This window comes from Gymnodraco acuticeps, unplaced genomic scaffold (genome assembly GCF_902827175.1).
Source record: "Gymnodraco acuticeps unplaced genomic scaffold, fGymAcu1.1, whole genome shotgun sequence".
Lineage (NCBI taxonomy): Eukaryota > Metazoa > Chordata > Actinopteri > Perciformes > Bathydraconidae > Gymnodraco > Gymnodraco acuticeps.
In genome coordinates, this window is record NW_022991435.1 from 4,027,262 (window position 1) to 4,044,978 (window position 17,717).

General features: G+C 37.8%; 1 long non-coding RNA gene across 1 annotated transcript; it reads left to right on the forward strand.

The window, feature by feature from the left end:
- Positions 1–12,875: 12,875 nt before the first annotated feature.
- LOC117532592 lies at positions 12,876–13,444 on the forward strand. The gene is made up of 3 exons (XR_004566889.1): positions 12,876–13,010; positions 13,110–13,157; positions 13,298–13,444. It is a non-coding gene; the product is annotated as an uncharacterized LOC117532592 (long non-coding RNA).
- The last annotated feature ends 4,273 nt before the right edge of the window (positions 13,445–17,717 follow it).

Sequence of the window (17,717 nt, forward strand, 5' to 3'; positions counted from 1 at the left end):
GTGTTGTTTGTTTACATTTTACAGTGACGTTGACGTCACTTCTTCTTCTTTGGCACGTTAGAGCCCACTACTACTATTGCAATACTGCCCCGAGTGGCTGTTATTGTTAAATAATGTTTGTGTTCGTTCGGATGAATTTCTTTGAGCTATGACTTCTTTATCCTCTTCGTAATGCAGACTGAGCTCTGTGTAATTATTTAATATGTTTAAGTTTATTCATGGTAATGCTCTGGGATTTGGTGTCCAGGGCTGCTGGGCCTTCTTAAAGGTTGTTTTGTGTTTTTCTGTATTTTTCTTTTTGTGTTTGAATGTTTTGTATGTCTGTTTTACATTAATGGTTGAATCTAGCAATCTTTACAATCATGAATCGCATGTATGCGTAACAAGTGACAGGAACATTATTTGCTATTCATTACAGACTGGATGAATTAAAGGGTATAAAAATCATTCATTTGAATATCAGGAGTCTATTGCCCAAAATTGATTTACTTCGGATATGGGTTGTTCTTCATAAACCTAAAATCATCACACTCTCTGAAACTTGGCTTAGTAGTAACATTTCCGATAGTGAACTACAAATCACAAATTATTTGCTTTACAGATCTGATAGATGCAGCAGGGGTGGAGGTGTGGCTATTTATGTCTCCTCTGACCTTGTGACTGAGCTAATTGCTACTTCTATAGAGCCTCTACATTTTGAATGCATTTTTCTTAAAATTATTTTTCATGAAAATAAATGCTTAACTATTGGTAGCATCTACAGGCCACCTTCTTCACCTGCAGTCTTTTAACCACATAATTGACACTTTCAACTCAATTTCCTGCGGAAATGAAATAATCTTGCTTGGTGATTTCAACAAAAATTAGTTGGATAAATCATCTGATAGAGAGAAAAGACTTTTCAGTAGTCTAAATGTAAAACAGCTAATTAATGAGCCAACTCGTATCACTCTTAGAACCCAATCTCTGCTTGACTCAGTGGCGTAACTATCGACGGTGCAGCCGGTGCAACGCACCGGGGCCCAGAGCCGGCCAGGGGCCCATTTTTTTTAATACATTTTTTTTTTTTTTTTTTTGAGGCCCCAATGGCATTGACCATTGACCACACAGTCTTCAAAGTAACCAAGCAACCTACATTAATTTGTCATTTGTCTGTCCAATGACCTTGCTCCCTTGCGTGACGAGCGAACCGTTTAATCAATCTGTACTATTTACACACGGCATCTATTGCACGTCTGTCCGTCCTGGGAGAGGGATCCCTCCTCTGTTGCTCTCCCTGAGGTTTCTCCCATTTTTCCCCTTTAAACTGTAGGTTTTCTCTGGAAGTTTTTCCTTGTACGATGTGAGGGTCTAAGGACAGAGGGTGTCATATTGGCATACTGATATTCTGTACAAACTGTGAAGTCCACTGAGACAAATGTAACATTTGTGATATTGGGCTATATAAATAAACATTGATTGATTGATACTGTACTGTAGCTAGCAGCAGCAAGTTCGGCAGCATTATAAAAAATGTAATAGCTTGCATTTATAATGTACAGCAAACCAAAGCACAAGAGCAGCGCTCAAAAGAAAAAGGACAAGAGAGAACAAGGAGATGTAACAGCTAAACTGACAAAATTAGACCCTTTTTTTTGTCATACATCGTCCTCGAAATCGAGCGCTAACGTTAGCAATGTTGACGTGTAGAGGCAGCCGGAGCCGGAGGCTAACGATAGCTCACCTGCCTCACCACCATCATTGCCATCTAGCTCCACAAGTGAAGCTGTATCCGTGGCTGTGCAACCTTCTTCTCCAGCCTGCCAGGAGGAGAGGCTGGATTTGGCTGTGGTCCAACAGTTCCCCCAAGGGCCCCAACCGATAGGGGGCTCTATGGGGCTACTGAGACCCCCAACACCAAGATCAAAACCTATATTATAGCAACCGGTCTATGTAGGCCTACCGGCCCATTCCCCAGAGACAAACATCAAGGAAACAGGTTTAATCCTCTTCTTAGTTCACTGTGCCGTTGTCAGGCTGTGGTGGTCTGAGGCCAGGGCAGGCTGTTGTTGATAGCCTATACATGTGGCGCTTCTGAGTGGTTGTGTATGTCCGTGCGTGTGTGAGCGCATCAGTGTGCGCTTATGTTTGGGGCGATGGGGGGGGGGGGGCCCAAAACAATATTTGCACCGGGGCCAATCACAACCTTGTTACGCCACTGGCTTGACTGGATACTGGCGTCACATCCTGACATAATCTTAAAAGCTGGTGTCATGTCGGATTGCTTCAGCGATCATTCAATTGTTTATTGCGTATGGAAAATCAAATTAATTAAACTACCTCCAAAACTAGTCAAAATCAGACAATATAAAAAATTGAATGTTGATTTATTTATTAATGATATTGTTGCCCTTAATTGGGACAGATTTCAACTAATACCTTTTGTACAGGATGCTTGGGATTTTCTGCATAAAGAGTTCACTGATGTCATGAACAAATATGCACCTGTGAGAACGGTTAAGGTCAAAGGTCAACATCTCCCTTGGATCAATTCTGAACTCATCAGTCTCTTTAGGGAAAGGGATAAAGCATGGTCGATATATCATCATTCAAGAACTATAGCCGATTGGGAAGTATACAGGCATCTTCGAAATCTGAGTAAAACCAAAACACGAAATGCTAAATCGAACTACTATAAAGAATCTCTCACATCGGACTTTAAGAATCACAAGCAATTTTGGACTAAAATTAAATCTATTTTAAATAAATCAGGTAAACATTCTATTAATAAAATCAGAACTGCTGATACAATAATTCATGACCCATTATCCATTGCCCAAATATTTAATCAGCATTTCGCTAATGTATGTTCCACACTACTATCTGACTCCTATTTGACGACTGGTATTTCTAATAGTAACTCATACTACAACAGTTATTTTTCTTTTAAGAAGATTCTACCACACGAAGTTCATAATGCTATCACAGAATTCAAAGTGGATGGCAGTGCAGGACTCGATGGTATAGAAAACAGGTTCATAAAATTGGCGTCCCATATTCTCATGTACCCACTTGCTGATTTGTTCAACCTGTCTTTGTCCACCTGTGAGTTGCCGACTATTTGGAAATGTGCACGCATCATTCCACTGCATAAAGGTGGTGATTTACTTGATACAAATAATTATAGACCAATTTCTATAATCTGTTCTATTTCCAAAGTTTTGGAGAAAATAATTTATAATCAACTGTCACATTATCTCAATACTTATAATATTTTATCTCCGGTTCAATCTGGTTTCAGGCCTAATCACTCCACAACAACTGCCCTACTTAAATTTACAAATGACTTGTACTCTGCTGCAGATGATGGTGAACTCACAGGTGCCATTTTTATTGACTTGACAAAAGCCTTTGATTTCGTTGATCAATATCTGCTCTTGGATAAACTTCACGGCATTGGCCTTTCTAATAATACAGTGTTATGGTTTAACTTGTACCTTCACAGTAGAAAGCAATGTGTGGTTGTTAATGGAAAACAGTCTGACCTGTTGATCCAACAAAAGGGTGTACCCCAAGGATCAACTCTGGGCCCACTTCTGTTCTCTATTTACATAAATGATTTATCTTCTTGTCTCATTAATTGTTGTACTCACCTTTATGCTGATGACACTGTCATATATACATTCAAATCAGATTTTTCACAAATTCAGATCTCTCTCCAATCGGAATTTAATATCTTTCAGGACTGGCTATCACACAATAAACTACTGCTTAACAAAACAAAATCTTATACCATGGTCTTTGGTACCAGGCAGAAGCTCAAATCCAAACCTAATGTAGTAATAACATGTAAGGATGGCACTTCTCTGCATAAAGTTGATAGCTTTAAATATCTTGGTGTATGGCTAGACTCTGAACTTTCATTTAAACTACATATAAAGCATGTAATCAGTGGCGGTTCTAGACCAATTTGACTGGGGGGGCCACTGGGGGGCCAGTTAATTTCTGAGGGGGGCACAATAAATGCAGGACGAAAAAGAGAACTAGACAGTATGAAGTAATTGGGCATAAGAAAACAATGCAATACAGTTATTGGTATTGGTTTCAGTACACTTATTTATTTCAGATAGATCTTATAGTTATTACTGTTAGCTTCAGCTTAAGTTATAGTACCATTTTTGCACTAACACCATATTTATATAAAAATAAAGGCAATGAACAGTTACATCTCTACTTTACATAAGGGTGTCTGCATCCCAGGCTGTAGTTTCCTTCCCAAAATCTCACATTACAGCAACAAAATCTTGCGGTTTTTGTGATTTTTGGCAAACCGATCAACAAATAAGTCAAGATTCAAAGCCTTTGACCTCCTTGACTCAATACTAAGCACACCCAGATTGCTCAGTCTCTCATCAGTTATGGTGGATCTAAGAAAAGTTTTGACCAGCTTCAATGTAGAAAAACTACGCTCACAGGAAGCAGAACTGACTGGGATTGCGACTGCTATTTTGCAGAGTCTGAAGAGCTCAAAAAACAATTCTTTAAAAGGATCAATGAACTGAACAAGCCCCACTGTACTATCAGGTCTCTGCATCCCAGTCTTTATTTTCCTATCTAAAATTCTGCTGAACTGATGTAGTTCATGCCCCAAGTCCTCAATATTTGCATCATACAACTGAGCAAATTAAAACAGAGTTGTCTCCTTCAGAAATGCATCACTTTTGGGGTTAAGAGCTTGGATGCTATTCATCATGTCACAGTTTGTGTTTGAAAACCGTCTATTGAGCATCTGATCAATGACAGGGTAGAAAAAGGCTGTACGAAACCCGTGTTTATCTTGTTCTGTCTCCCTCTGTCCAACAGTAGTCAGTACGAAGCTTTCAGCAAGTTTAGAGCTCAGTCGTTTTTGTCGTTTTGCTGCTGGCTGTATTGCAGTATCACATTGCTCAGAAATGTTCAACACTTCACCCCACAAGTTATCAAAAAATGACTCCTGCCTGAAGTCATTCAATGTCTGAACTAAAGATCCAACTAAATCCACAGCCTTTGAAAGGTCAAGGGATGAAGACGGAGTGTTACAAGATGCACAATGAATTCTAGATCCAACTGTGCCTGCAAACCACGTGCCTCAATAGATCTCTCACCATTGCGTTCTTGGGCTATGTCTTGCAGTACTCGCTTGAGGGCCGGTAATCTATCCATAATGTTAATGTTTCCATTATGCTACAATGATGGGGAGTTGTCTTTTCTCTTACTGTGCCACAGAACAACACAAACACTTGTATTTGTATTGTTATTTTTTTTTTTAAGTAAAGTAACTTCTTACTAGTTACTTTTATAATTTAGTAACTAATAAAGTAACCTGTTACTTTTTTGAGAGCAGTAACTATAACTATTACTAGTTACTTTTTAAAAGTAACTTGCCCAACACTGGTAATAAATCATAATTTTTTCATGTTTCACTTTTCATTTTTAGGGGGGGCACAGGGGGTCAGAGGTCAGTGTTAGGGGGGCACTGCCCCGCCCCCTAGAACCGCCCCTGCATGTAATACAAAAAGTAAATTACGGAATCAGTGTTTTACACTGCTCTCGCAATTGTTTTACGCTCAGTGTCCGAAAGAGAATTGCTTCTCAACTTATTCTTACGATTATGGACTATTGTGATGTTGTCTACCAAAATGCACATGAATCAGATCTTGCTCCACTCAACATACAACAGACTATGCAGATTTGTTCTTGGTTGTCCTTTTCGTACACATCACTGCACAATGTATAACCAACTTAAATGGCCTTCTTTAAATGTAAGAAGACACATGCATTGGCTTCAGCTGATATTTAAATGCATTTATCTTAACTATCCCCCTTATTTAAAGCAGTATTTTGTACCCTACTCACCAATTCATCAAGTTAAACATTCTGTTCAGATGTATTTCTCTGTCCCCTCTGCAAAAAAATTGATTGGCAGAAGAGCGTTCATGTTTAAAGCCCCAACTGACTGGAATACTTTACCTGCTGCCATTAGATCTCTTGCATCATTGGGTATATTTAAACATGCATTGTTATCTCACTTTCAACTGGTCTGTACTTGTTATAACTGATATTGATTAAACTGATTTGCTTGACTGTCTCAAATTGTAATGATTGTGTGCATTGCTTGAATTTCACTTAACAGACTGTATGTGGTTTGTCTTGTGTGTCATGTTTTGCATTTTGTCTTTTTGTTTATGTAAGCCTGTAAGTTGTTGCTATTGTCGGGACCCCCTTGAAAACGAGATGGTGCATCTCAAGGGGTTTATCCCAATGAATACAATTTCTATATTATATATTTGTTCCATTTCTAATATTCCTATTTTTAAAACGTAATTTTAGAGTAACGAAGGCTGATGCTGAACTTGGAAAAATGTGGTCTGCATGATGTAAACAAAGAGGCTTTCTTTGTTCAATCACCAGTTAAATCTGATACAGTAATAATGATCTACTTCAGTACTTGGTACTGTAATATGGTATTATTGGTTGATTTGGCTAAAACTTAGTTTAACATTATGAGAATATGTTCACGTCTAAGGGTAAACAAATTAATGAAAAGGACTATTATTATTATTATTAATTAATTTGACATATTAATTAAAAAAGGCAGATGTCCGCAGGTTCACTTTTGAATGCCTTGCTTGCATGAACATTTGTCAGGCTTTGTGTTTCCTAGGGGCAGTACATTAATAAAGTGTATTGATAATTTATTTGTTTAAACATCTGAAGAAAATTGTGCTGCAAACACAGGAAAAACTTTGTTGCATTGTTTGACATCAACACAATGATGTCACTAATAAAAACTCCAGCTGGTAGAATATCAAAGTGCACTACTATAGGACATGAGATCTCGAGACTGACTTAGACTTTGCAAAGACTGAATGAATGTGAATTCATTTGTCAATTTCTGACTGTTACAGTAACACTGACCCACCGACAAGTTGATTTTATTTTGGGATGCACACAATGCGTTTGGCAGTGGATTTCTGACTATGCCATATTAGTTGAACCATTGTGAGACATGACGCATTAACTTTGTACAGGGTTCTTACACCTTTTCCAAAGTCAAATTCAAGCACTTTTCAAGCATTTTCAAGGTGCATTTTCCAGCTTTTCAAGCATCTTACAGCTGTTGTAAATTACATATTTATATACACATACTCAAATGATTATTTCCCTACCTCACATTAAATCAGATGTTCTTTATGCTATAAACAACCAGATGTGTGTTTCGTGATAGCCTTCTACACAAGGATGAAAAATTAAAGAAAAGAAAACTAAGTTTAATATTTCAAAATTAGTGATCTGTACGTAGACTGGGCATCCCATATAACCTGGCTGAGCCAATATAAAACAATCAGTCAAATAACTTTTCAATACATTATTGATTACTATTTTTGAGGTACTTTTAGGTTGGCAGAGGTAAATGGTGTACTTCTACTCCTCTACAGTTCAGAGGTACATGGTGTACTTTTCCTCCACTACATGTATTTAATACCTTTAGTTACTTCAGTGTTAAATCAGACTTTAGTTCCACCTGGAGTAAATCCACAAGCTACCCTGCAGTATACAAAGTCATTCAAACTAGCTGCACCTTTACCAGCTTTGAGAACACTTTCATGATCAATCATTATAAAACATATCATATATATTATTCTGAAATTGACCAATCTGCACAATGACTACTTTCACTGTCGCTACTTTCACTATATTTTGACGAGAATACTTTTCTACTTTCACTTGAGGAACATTTTGAATGCAGGACTTTAACTGTAACAGAGTATTCCTACACTCTGGTACTTCTACTTTTACTCAAGTACAAGATCTGAGTACTTCTATTTTTACTCAAGTACAAGATCTGAGTACTTATTCCACCTCTTGTAGCGTATTAGCCTGAATTGTAGCCTCAAAATAATGCAGAGCTGCATAAAAATAGACTCACAATGGTAACAAGTGGAAAATAATATTTACAAATGTGTACAATGATTTGTAGGTAATTTTGACTACTCAAGACACCTGATTTATACATCTTCAAAGGAAGACTGTGTTCATTCTACAATTACATGGGATTGAAGCAAAATGTAGTTTTACTTGTATAATACTTCAATTTTATATAAAAGACAGTTTGTTGTCATCTGTTTTCAAATAAACAAAGTATTGGCTTTCAGAATATTAAACTTGTTACGGCAAATTCAGATGATAAATACAACTTTGAAGCTTGTAACGGCATAATTACAAGCAGAGAACGGACTAATGTAACGTCACAGCAAGCATAACAACAGCTGGTGTTTCTTGTGAGTGGTTCCCCGGTACACAAATGCAAAAATACACAAACACACTCACGAGCTTCCCCCAGACCAGTGATACAAACGAAAATGTGTCTTCGGGTCAATGTGACTGATTTCGATAGAGCAAGTCACATTTGGTTTAGGCACGAAACATACAACCATTAGAAATACATTGCTTTCAAAATCGCTCTGTGGAATCAATAGATTATATTTTGTGACTATAACACGAAATGCCGTGAGTGCTTCGTCCTCTGAACAGCACACGATGGCGACTGTAACGCACATAACATAGGTACGCTCCTCTGAAATGATTGTCCCCTGCAATTATTATTATCCCTCAATCGAGTTCGCTATTCAGCTCGCTAACGTTAGCTTAAACAAACGTAACATGCAACGTTAGCCTAATCTAAAATGCTCTACTCCGGCGTACCTTTCATGTGGCTCGTCAGCGCAGACTCTCGCATCGTTACTTTTGCAAACTTTGCAGGAGGCTACTCGTGGGCTTGACCCTCGTCTTCTGCTAGCCAACGCTCGTTGAAACTGCAACCTCCTGGCACACAGTCAGGCCCGGACTGGCCATCGGGAGGACCGGGAGGTTTCCCGATGGCCTGGCCTGTTAAGTGGCCTGCTGGCCTGAGGAATTTATTTTTGTATGTATGTATTGTGAACGCAACGCTGCGCAAATGTGGGTCTGACTCTGCCTCACAGAGGGTGACTGGCTGTCTACATGATGTGGCCTGCCGACATGGCCACTTTCATACAGATCATACACTAATGCCCTCGATTGGTCTCTGTGTGTCATTCAAGCTCGGGAGGGTGTGTATATCTGGCGCGAGCGAGAGAGAAAGCGCGCGCACCGGTTACGTGTATTGTTGTTGTTAGCATCCGGTGCTAGCTAGCGGCGCTAACAGCTATAATGAGCTGTCAACAAGGTGGAGGAGAGTCCTCTCCTGTCAGACTGAGAGACTGATAACCTCAGCTCAGGTGAGGTAAAGGACTCTCTGAGCGTTTAGATAGTTAACTTAGTCTAAGTTCTCTGTGTCTCAAACGGTTTGGTCACCATTTATGGAAACACATATTTCCATTTGAAGGGGGAGTGATTAGTAAAATATGCATGAATAATAAAAAAAAAATGTTAACTAGGTGAAAAAAGGTAAGATAAACTTTAAAACTTGTTGAGAGCTAAAACTAGTCTTTGCTGCTGCCTCAAAGAGGAGCAGGGGGAGACGGGTGAGGAGGTTCAGGAGCCCAGACACACTCACAACTATAAATGAACCAAAAACAAGTAAATAAACAAGTTTCAATGTTTTTTCATATTGGATATGGTATGTTATTGGTTATGGCCATGTTCCTATGATTATTTAAATGTACACAGTTCTGTTTCATATGGATCTAGTCTCTTTATAAGTGCACCAGATTGATGCATTTAGGTCCAACATTTAAAAAAAAAAATCAGTAACCCATGTCCATATGTTTATTCTGGGGTAGTAGATTTAAAGTTTAGGGCTATCACTATGGGCAGCAATGCTGTAAATATTGACAAAAAAATCCAGGAAAATGGCACAAAAGAAAACTGGTAGTGGCCTGGCTGGGTGTATAATTCCCGGCCTAACTTATTGTCCCAGTCCAGCCCTGCACACAGTCATCTATCACTCTCATCAGAATGCCCAGGTCACACGTAACACAAACACTTGCAGGTCGCGCGCATAGCGCAAGAAGGCCGCAGCGGAGCTGTTTTATGTAGAAGCGAAGCAATTATTTTCTTTTAATCTAAAAAGCGAACTATTCAGTCAGACAGCAATTTATTGTAAAAGTAAAGCATTCACATTTTCAAGCACTTTATCTCAATTTCAAGCACCATTCCCAAAATTCAAGCACTTTCCCAACCTTGAAAACACCACGTCAAATTTCAAGCATTTTCAAGGATTTCAAGCACCCGTACGAACCCTGTTTGCATGATCCCTGCATGGCTTGATGACTATGTAGCTTGATTTTTAACATTGCTGATTCTTTTTGACAGGTGAAAGTTTTCCTGATGATGAGTCATAGGACTTTGAAATCACTTTGTATGTGAAGATGAGTACTCTGAAGTATCTTATTTGGGAAACATGGTCTCTATAGTTTGAAGGACAATGTTTCCAGGAGGGGTATAATGGGTTTATTGTTCAATTTAGTAATTTCATTTTAAGAACCATGACCTACGCACAGTAGAACAGTCCCTAGGACTAAGACACAGTTTCGGAACCGTCTATCACCCCCAATCTCAGGGAAAGGTAGAAAGAATGAACCAGAACATCAAACAAAAACTCAGCAAAGCATGTGAGGAGACAGGCCTTATGTCAATCAGGAGCTCTATTAACCGAGGGACAGGTTTCTCCCCATTTGAGCTGACACATGGCCATCAGTTCCCGGGTCCAGAAGCCCTGAGCGTAGGAAAGGAAGTAGAGGTCATGATTTCAAAGCCATATTTCCAGCAACTTAAGGGGCTGGTATCAGACTTCTCCACACAGGTTGCTGACGCCAAAGGGGGACCCGAGAAGCACGAGGCCAACACAGCGGAGTTCGTCTGGCTGAAGGTCATCAGGCCCAAGAGGCTCAACCCTAGGTTCTCCAGCCCCTACTGAGTGACCCAGAGGATATCTCATGCCGTCCGCCTAGGAGGAAAGGGGGACAACTGGTACCACTGGAGCCAGTGTGCGGCGGGGAAACCACCTGCTAGGACCTTGGACGACATCAGGACGGACCTGGCTCTCGCCGGAGATCGACCCGGAAGCTGCCATCAGTGGACCAGAAGAGAAGAAACCAGAAGACATCACTCCTATCGCCAGCCCAGAAGCCGCCGTCAGCGGGCTGGGGGAACATTTTGACATTTTTATAGATCAAAATTGAACTAAAGAAATAAATGGTAGATTAATACATATTGAAAATAGGTGTCAGCTGCTACACTAATTATAATAGTTAGATTTCTTAATTAAGATAATATATTACTTTATTGATCCCAATTTGGGAAATGTTTGTGTTGCAGTAGCATAAAAAGAAAATATAAGTTATTATATATACAAAAGTATGTGAGGGATGGAATATTAAATATTAAATTGAATATAAATGTAAAATGTACATGTGATTTTACGTCCAAGAGAAGCTATGGAGCAGAGAGTTCTCTGCCAGCCAGAGGTGATTTGTTATTAGTTCAATATGTCAAACTGATTTCCCTGACTACAATCTTTAGTTACATGGTGAAACGTTATGCTGCTTGTACTAATTAGACTTATCATATAAGCGACAAAGGTTTTTAAGGATTTATTCATTATCTTTACTTATGTTGCGGTCTTTTCAGCACACTCAAAAAAATGATTCAAGCCCTTCTTAGACTTGACACATTAAAAATTGTTTCACTTTACTTAAATATTTTTATTTAAGAAATAAACCTAAGTATAGTTCATTAGTGTAACACAAATTACATTAATCAATTCACTTATTAAATGTATTTAAGACAGAGCAACTCAAAATGAATTGTTTTCATTGGGGACCGCCCCTTTGCACACCCCCTTTGCGTATGCGCAACATCCGTTCTGTCATTTGCCGCCTTTTGTCTAACACTGACTGTGGAAACTGACTGTGGAAAGTCTATTTGGTAAGTATTTGTTTTTTCTAGTAGTTTAGAATGTTCCCTGTTTCCAAGTAATGCCTTTTCATAATATCGACAAGAATATTTGAAACCACCGTGTTATATTTTGCTCCGTTTTTAGTTGGGTCTAAACAGCAAGCTAGCTAGCTTGCTAGATATGGTTAGCATTGAATACTGGATACTAGAGATCATTAGATTATATTACATTAGATTTAACGTTATTGTCATTGAACACAGTACACCGAAATTCAGTTTAAGTTCAACCAAAAAATGCAAAGAGTAATTAAAGTGCATGAGGTAAAGCGGCAAGCTAGCTAGCCAGATAACTGGTTTGTTAGCTAGCTTGCTAAATACGGTTAGCATTGGATAATGGAGATCATTAGATTATATTACATTCGATTTAATGTTATTGTCATTGAACACAGTACACCGAAATTCAGTTTAAATTCAACCAAAAAATGCAAAGAGTAATTCAAGTGCATGAGGTAAAGCGGCAAGCTAGCTAGCCAAATAACTGGTTTGTTAGCTAGCTTGCTAGATACGGTTAGCATTGGATACTGGATAATGGAGATCATTAGATTATATTACATTCGATTTAACGTTATTGTCATTGAACACAGTACACCGAAATTCAGTTTAAATTCAACCAAAAAATGCAAAGAGTAATTCAAGTGAATGAAGTAACAGTATAGGAGGCAGAGCCTGCATGCAAGGGCTGCCATTTTCTATCATAAAGCTCAGCAGGTCTGTCCATCTCTCTCCTGGCTTTAGTGCAGGCAGGCAGAGGAGGACAGGCGGAGCCACTCGTTTCTGTAGGAGTTCAGTTGAGTTTAGTTTTTTACTGCCAAATATTTAATATAAATAATGAGATAATATATATGTGAATCTTGTATGGGTTACTTCACTCACAAGCAGGCACCCAGAGTTGTGCAGAAACGTTTTTTTGGGTTGTGCAATCTTAGGCAATTATGTGTTTTCTGTGAAAATTCAAATATATAAGCATTTTAATCACACCTCTAAAATATATTTGTTGTCTTTTGCAGTTTGATCAGCATTAACAAGCACCTTGGGGAAACCTCTTATTTATGGTAAGTACACGGCTACTTTCACAATACTTGCACAAGCTGATCTGTGACATTGTCAGTTGTTCAGTGTCAATTGCTAATTCTATTTTTTCTCTTTTTCAGGTTATGCATGTGGCAGTGCAAACACTGCAGTTTGGAACTAGCTAGCAGGTATTTGTTGTTAAAACATTTCCAGCAGACACATGCACATTTAAGGGGCAGTTAAACTGTACAAATATTTTTATGTTCATCTTTGATATAATCCTAATGTGTTTCTTTCTTGTTATTCTTTCACCTTGTTTCTGCTCTAGATTAAAAGGTGTTCCATAACGGCAGGTCGGGCGCTTCTGCGCATCATCTTTGCCGACCAGTCTGACTCTAGACAACTGACCCTGGATTCGGGAATCCCAGCAACAGTTGAAGAACTGCACACATTTGTCAAGACATCTCTTCAATTGAAAGAGGACTTCCGTCAGCAATACATGGATGTTGACTTTAACGAGTTCATGAATCTTACATCAGTGTCTGAAATTCAGGATAAAAGCACACTGAAAGTAATTTACTCTCCTATATTGTCAAATATTGAGCCCTCCATCACTTAGTACACAGTTGACTCATTTGATAAGACCTCAATTACTGGAAGCTCAGAGCATCATCAATAGCCTCATGCTGCAGTGACGATATGGTGTATACGTCAACCCCGCATCCATCCCCTGAAGCTCAGGCCTCACAATTGTTATCCTGGCCCACAGTTTTTGTGGTTCCTAAGCTCACCTACGAGGCTGAATTTGAGCTTCATCTACAGAATGCAGAGTTTGAGACAACTGGTACATACTTCCAGCCTGGCCTAAAGCTGAAAGGAGTCATTCTTGATGGCCTAGCCGAAGAAATGATCAAATTCACAAAATATCCAAAAGACTATCAGTGTGAAGAGGTAGCTGCAGCGTTGACGAGGGCCCACCCTTGTTTGGGGCAGCTAGGATCCAAGACAGGATTTGGGGGGTGGAAACAGTCTCTTAAGTACAAAATGCAAAACTATCGTACAAAGCTTGGCCGTCTTGGACATCCTGAAATCCTTGTGAACTCCTTAAAGCACAAGAAAACAGGCCAAGGCAAAGCTGCAGCAAACATAAAAAAAACAAGAAAAGCTGAAATAAACTACATTCCTCTGCACCCAAAAGGCGAAACCACAGAAAGCTTGGAGAACGAGAGAATTGCCTTATTGTCAGAACTGAAAAAGCGTGACAATGAAGTGGTGATAAAAGCAAAAATGGAAAAAACCTTCTCCCACAGACGCCTTGAGATTGTGGAGCAAAGGCCTTTGATAGGGGACTTCAAATGCAGATGGCCTGCTCTGTTTCAGCAGAGTGAAGTAAGTAAATATTTGTATTTGTTGACAGTCTTTTATTATTGTCCTTTGTGATTCATGTCTACATCCTTGCATGGTTGTGATTCTAATAAACAAGTAACAATTGGTTGTATTGTGCTTGTTAATAATATTTTTAAGGTGAATGCGGAGTTTTTTGAGGATCACAACATCACCACTTCAATCAAAGTTCATGTGGCAGCTGGACCACTTCTCAGACCAGCTCTTGAAGATCTTCAAGACCAAAGGAGGACTAAAGGGCCACAAAATCAAGGAAGCCCTTGCAATATCAGATTTGGTTAGTATAAATGCAGAGAACCTCGTTTTTCACTGTATTGTTTTTGTCCATGCTGATATGAACACATTTAAGAAATTGTCTGCTTTTATAGTGTTTTTAAGGCAATAGCTTATTGTGGAAATGTAGGGGTAAGGAGTCCTGCTTAGGGACACACACGACAGATACAGCCCTCTACTTTGTAGACCTGCTCTGTTGCACATGCATTGTGCTTAATTGTCTTTGATTTATCGCCCCTGCTTTAGTTTGAAAACATCCACATCAAGAGGGGGTGCATCCTGCGAAGCATCGCGATCTACCTCAACGAGGATCCAGACTCTTTTTTTAAGGACTATCAGGTATGTTTATCACAATATGTTTTCAATGTAGTGGTTAACAGTGTTACCCACAATTATAACCACCATTACTTACATTTATAATAAGAAAATTCTATGGCACACAACCCTATCCCTGCTTACATCTAAATATCTTATCACATATCATAAATACATGCAGAAATAAATAAATGTATACATTAATATAGGAATGAATATATGTAAGAATGAATAAATACAGAAATAAAAAAATAATAATAAATAGATACAGAAGTAATTTCATCGGGCAAGTGTTAAAATAAATATAGAAAAAAGTGAATTAATACATTTATACAGATATAAATACATCTATAAATTAACATAGGAATACAATTGATAAATACAAATGTGAATTAAAACATGAATATATCTGGAAATAAATACAAATAATAAATGAATGCTGAAATAAATATTTACATTTATATATAAATACATCTATAAATGAATAAATAAATATGGACATGAATACATATGTAAGAACTTATAAATAATTGAATAAATACATAAATAAAATAATAAATAAATGCTGAAATACAGAAATATATTAATCAATAGATTCATGTTTAAAAAGGTATGTGAATGCAGCAATTACTAAATTGTTAAAAGAATAATTACATAATCACATAAATCAAGGAAATAAATTATTAAATAATAAATAATCAAATACATATCAAAATAAGTAGGTAAATGCATAATTAACTACAGGAATAACAACAAATTACATGATTAAGTAGGGATGTAAACAAATAACTTAATACCTGAATTAATAAATAAGATAAAGTTGATAATCAAACAGAACATACAGGAATATATCTTTATAACTTATTTATGTAAACATTTTCTTACAAGCTTAATTTAGTTCTGTGTTGGAGGTCCTAACCTTCTCTGGTATCACTCAGGACATTTTTTTCCAAATTGGTAATTTTTCACATCAGATTTGGCTATAATGATTTTGTGTTTTTTCTAGATACTTTTTGGAATTTCAATTTTTCTAATCGGTCTCGAATACACTGTGTACAAATTACCCTAATTGTCCATTTAAAAAATGTCCCCGGGAAAAATATTTAAATATAATATTGTTATCATATCATTTTATCATTCAAGTTTTTGAAAGTGGACATTTTTATCCTGAGTGGCCAGATTGGGTAGTACATTTGAGTGATACCAGAGGGTTAGTCTAAAACTGTTTTGATCAATGAGGAGAGCCACATAAGTAAATCTGCTTCTATAAAATGTAGTAATTCAGGTTTTAGTTAACACATGTGTTGTATGCTTGTGTCTTTGTTCAGGCCTCTGCCTCTGAAGATGCCAAGAGGGACATGGCAAACACAGTCATGGGCATATACACACTTCAAAGAGATGTGGATGGGCAGCCAGAGGACGTGGGAATTGTCATCGAAGGCAATATAGTCGTGGACAACTTGGGCAGCGTGATTGTGGGGTTTGTCATGCTATTGGGACTTATTTATGCCCTGGATTTGAGCTTTCCGGACAACCTCAAACACACCTTCGAGTTCATGCAGAAGGTAGTGATGAATCTGGATGGGCACAAGCTGAATGGTAAAATCGAAAGTCTGAAGATCAAGTTGTTCGATTGAAATGTGAAAAATAAGTGACTCATGAGTTCATTGTTGTCATTTTATTCACGAGTTTCCTAATCAGAGCAGATTGAGCCGTTATATCAATCATTTGTGCTTTTCTGTATTTGTTTGTTTCAACACACTGTAACACTATTTCCATATGTTGGTGTTTGCAGTGCACTCTTCATGTTATGTGTTATTGTCCTGTTAGAAGAGCAGTGCATACCCCTGTTATATTGTATTCATTGTATTTGGCAAAGGGAGATTTGTAAGTTAATTATAGGAGTTCCATTTCTCAGCCATTTTAAAAATGGTATTATCTTTCAGAAATGTTTTTCATCTTTCAGTGTGAATTCATTCATTTTTAAAACACTTGAATGGAATGGAGGATTGTTTTGAATCATGTGAATTTAAAAATAAAAAAAACTAAACCATGTTTTCTATCATGTGTAACACATTTTTATTAAATTATATTTAACCTCATTATTTCATTTTCAATTAATTAAATAGGATTTAGGTGGACTAGCATTATCTAAATTCATAAAGGTAATGTTATCATTTTACTTAAACTCTATTTGAAAAATTTGAGTTGGACTAACTCATTTACATTATACTGCATGGATGCCATTAGTTTGAGTTTGTGCCACATATATTTATTGGATGGAAAACCTGCCAACAATAAAATTGAGTTAATCCAATGAGTTATTTCTTTGAGTGCAGCGCCATCTCTAAAACGGCGATACAGTCACTACCCATCATTTAAATGTCACCGTGACATGGACAAAAATGTAACGTCAGCTTACCTAATAGCATGAATCCAGACTCTGCTTTGGAAAACATCGGCCGGGAAACGATAGAACGAGCACGTTTCATGCGAAGACCTGTGGCTGCAACAAACCATTGTGTAGCTAACTAGTAGCGCTAGCTTTAGCTAACGTTAGCTAACGAAACGAACTGCCGAGTAAAATTGGAAAACACTGGTAATTAATTATTCTATAATTTGTAAAACTACGGTGTTAAAACAAAAATACAGATTCTAATGGTCAGATATAGATATACAGATACTAGAGATAGGCAGGTACTTGCTTTCAAGCAGAACACGGGGAAAACAAACTTAGCTGGAGTGTTTTACGTGTT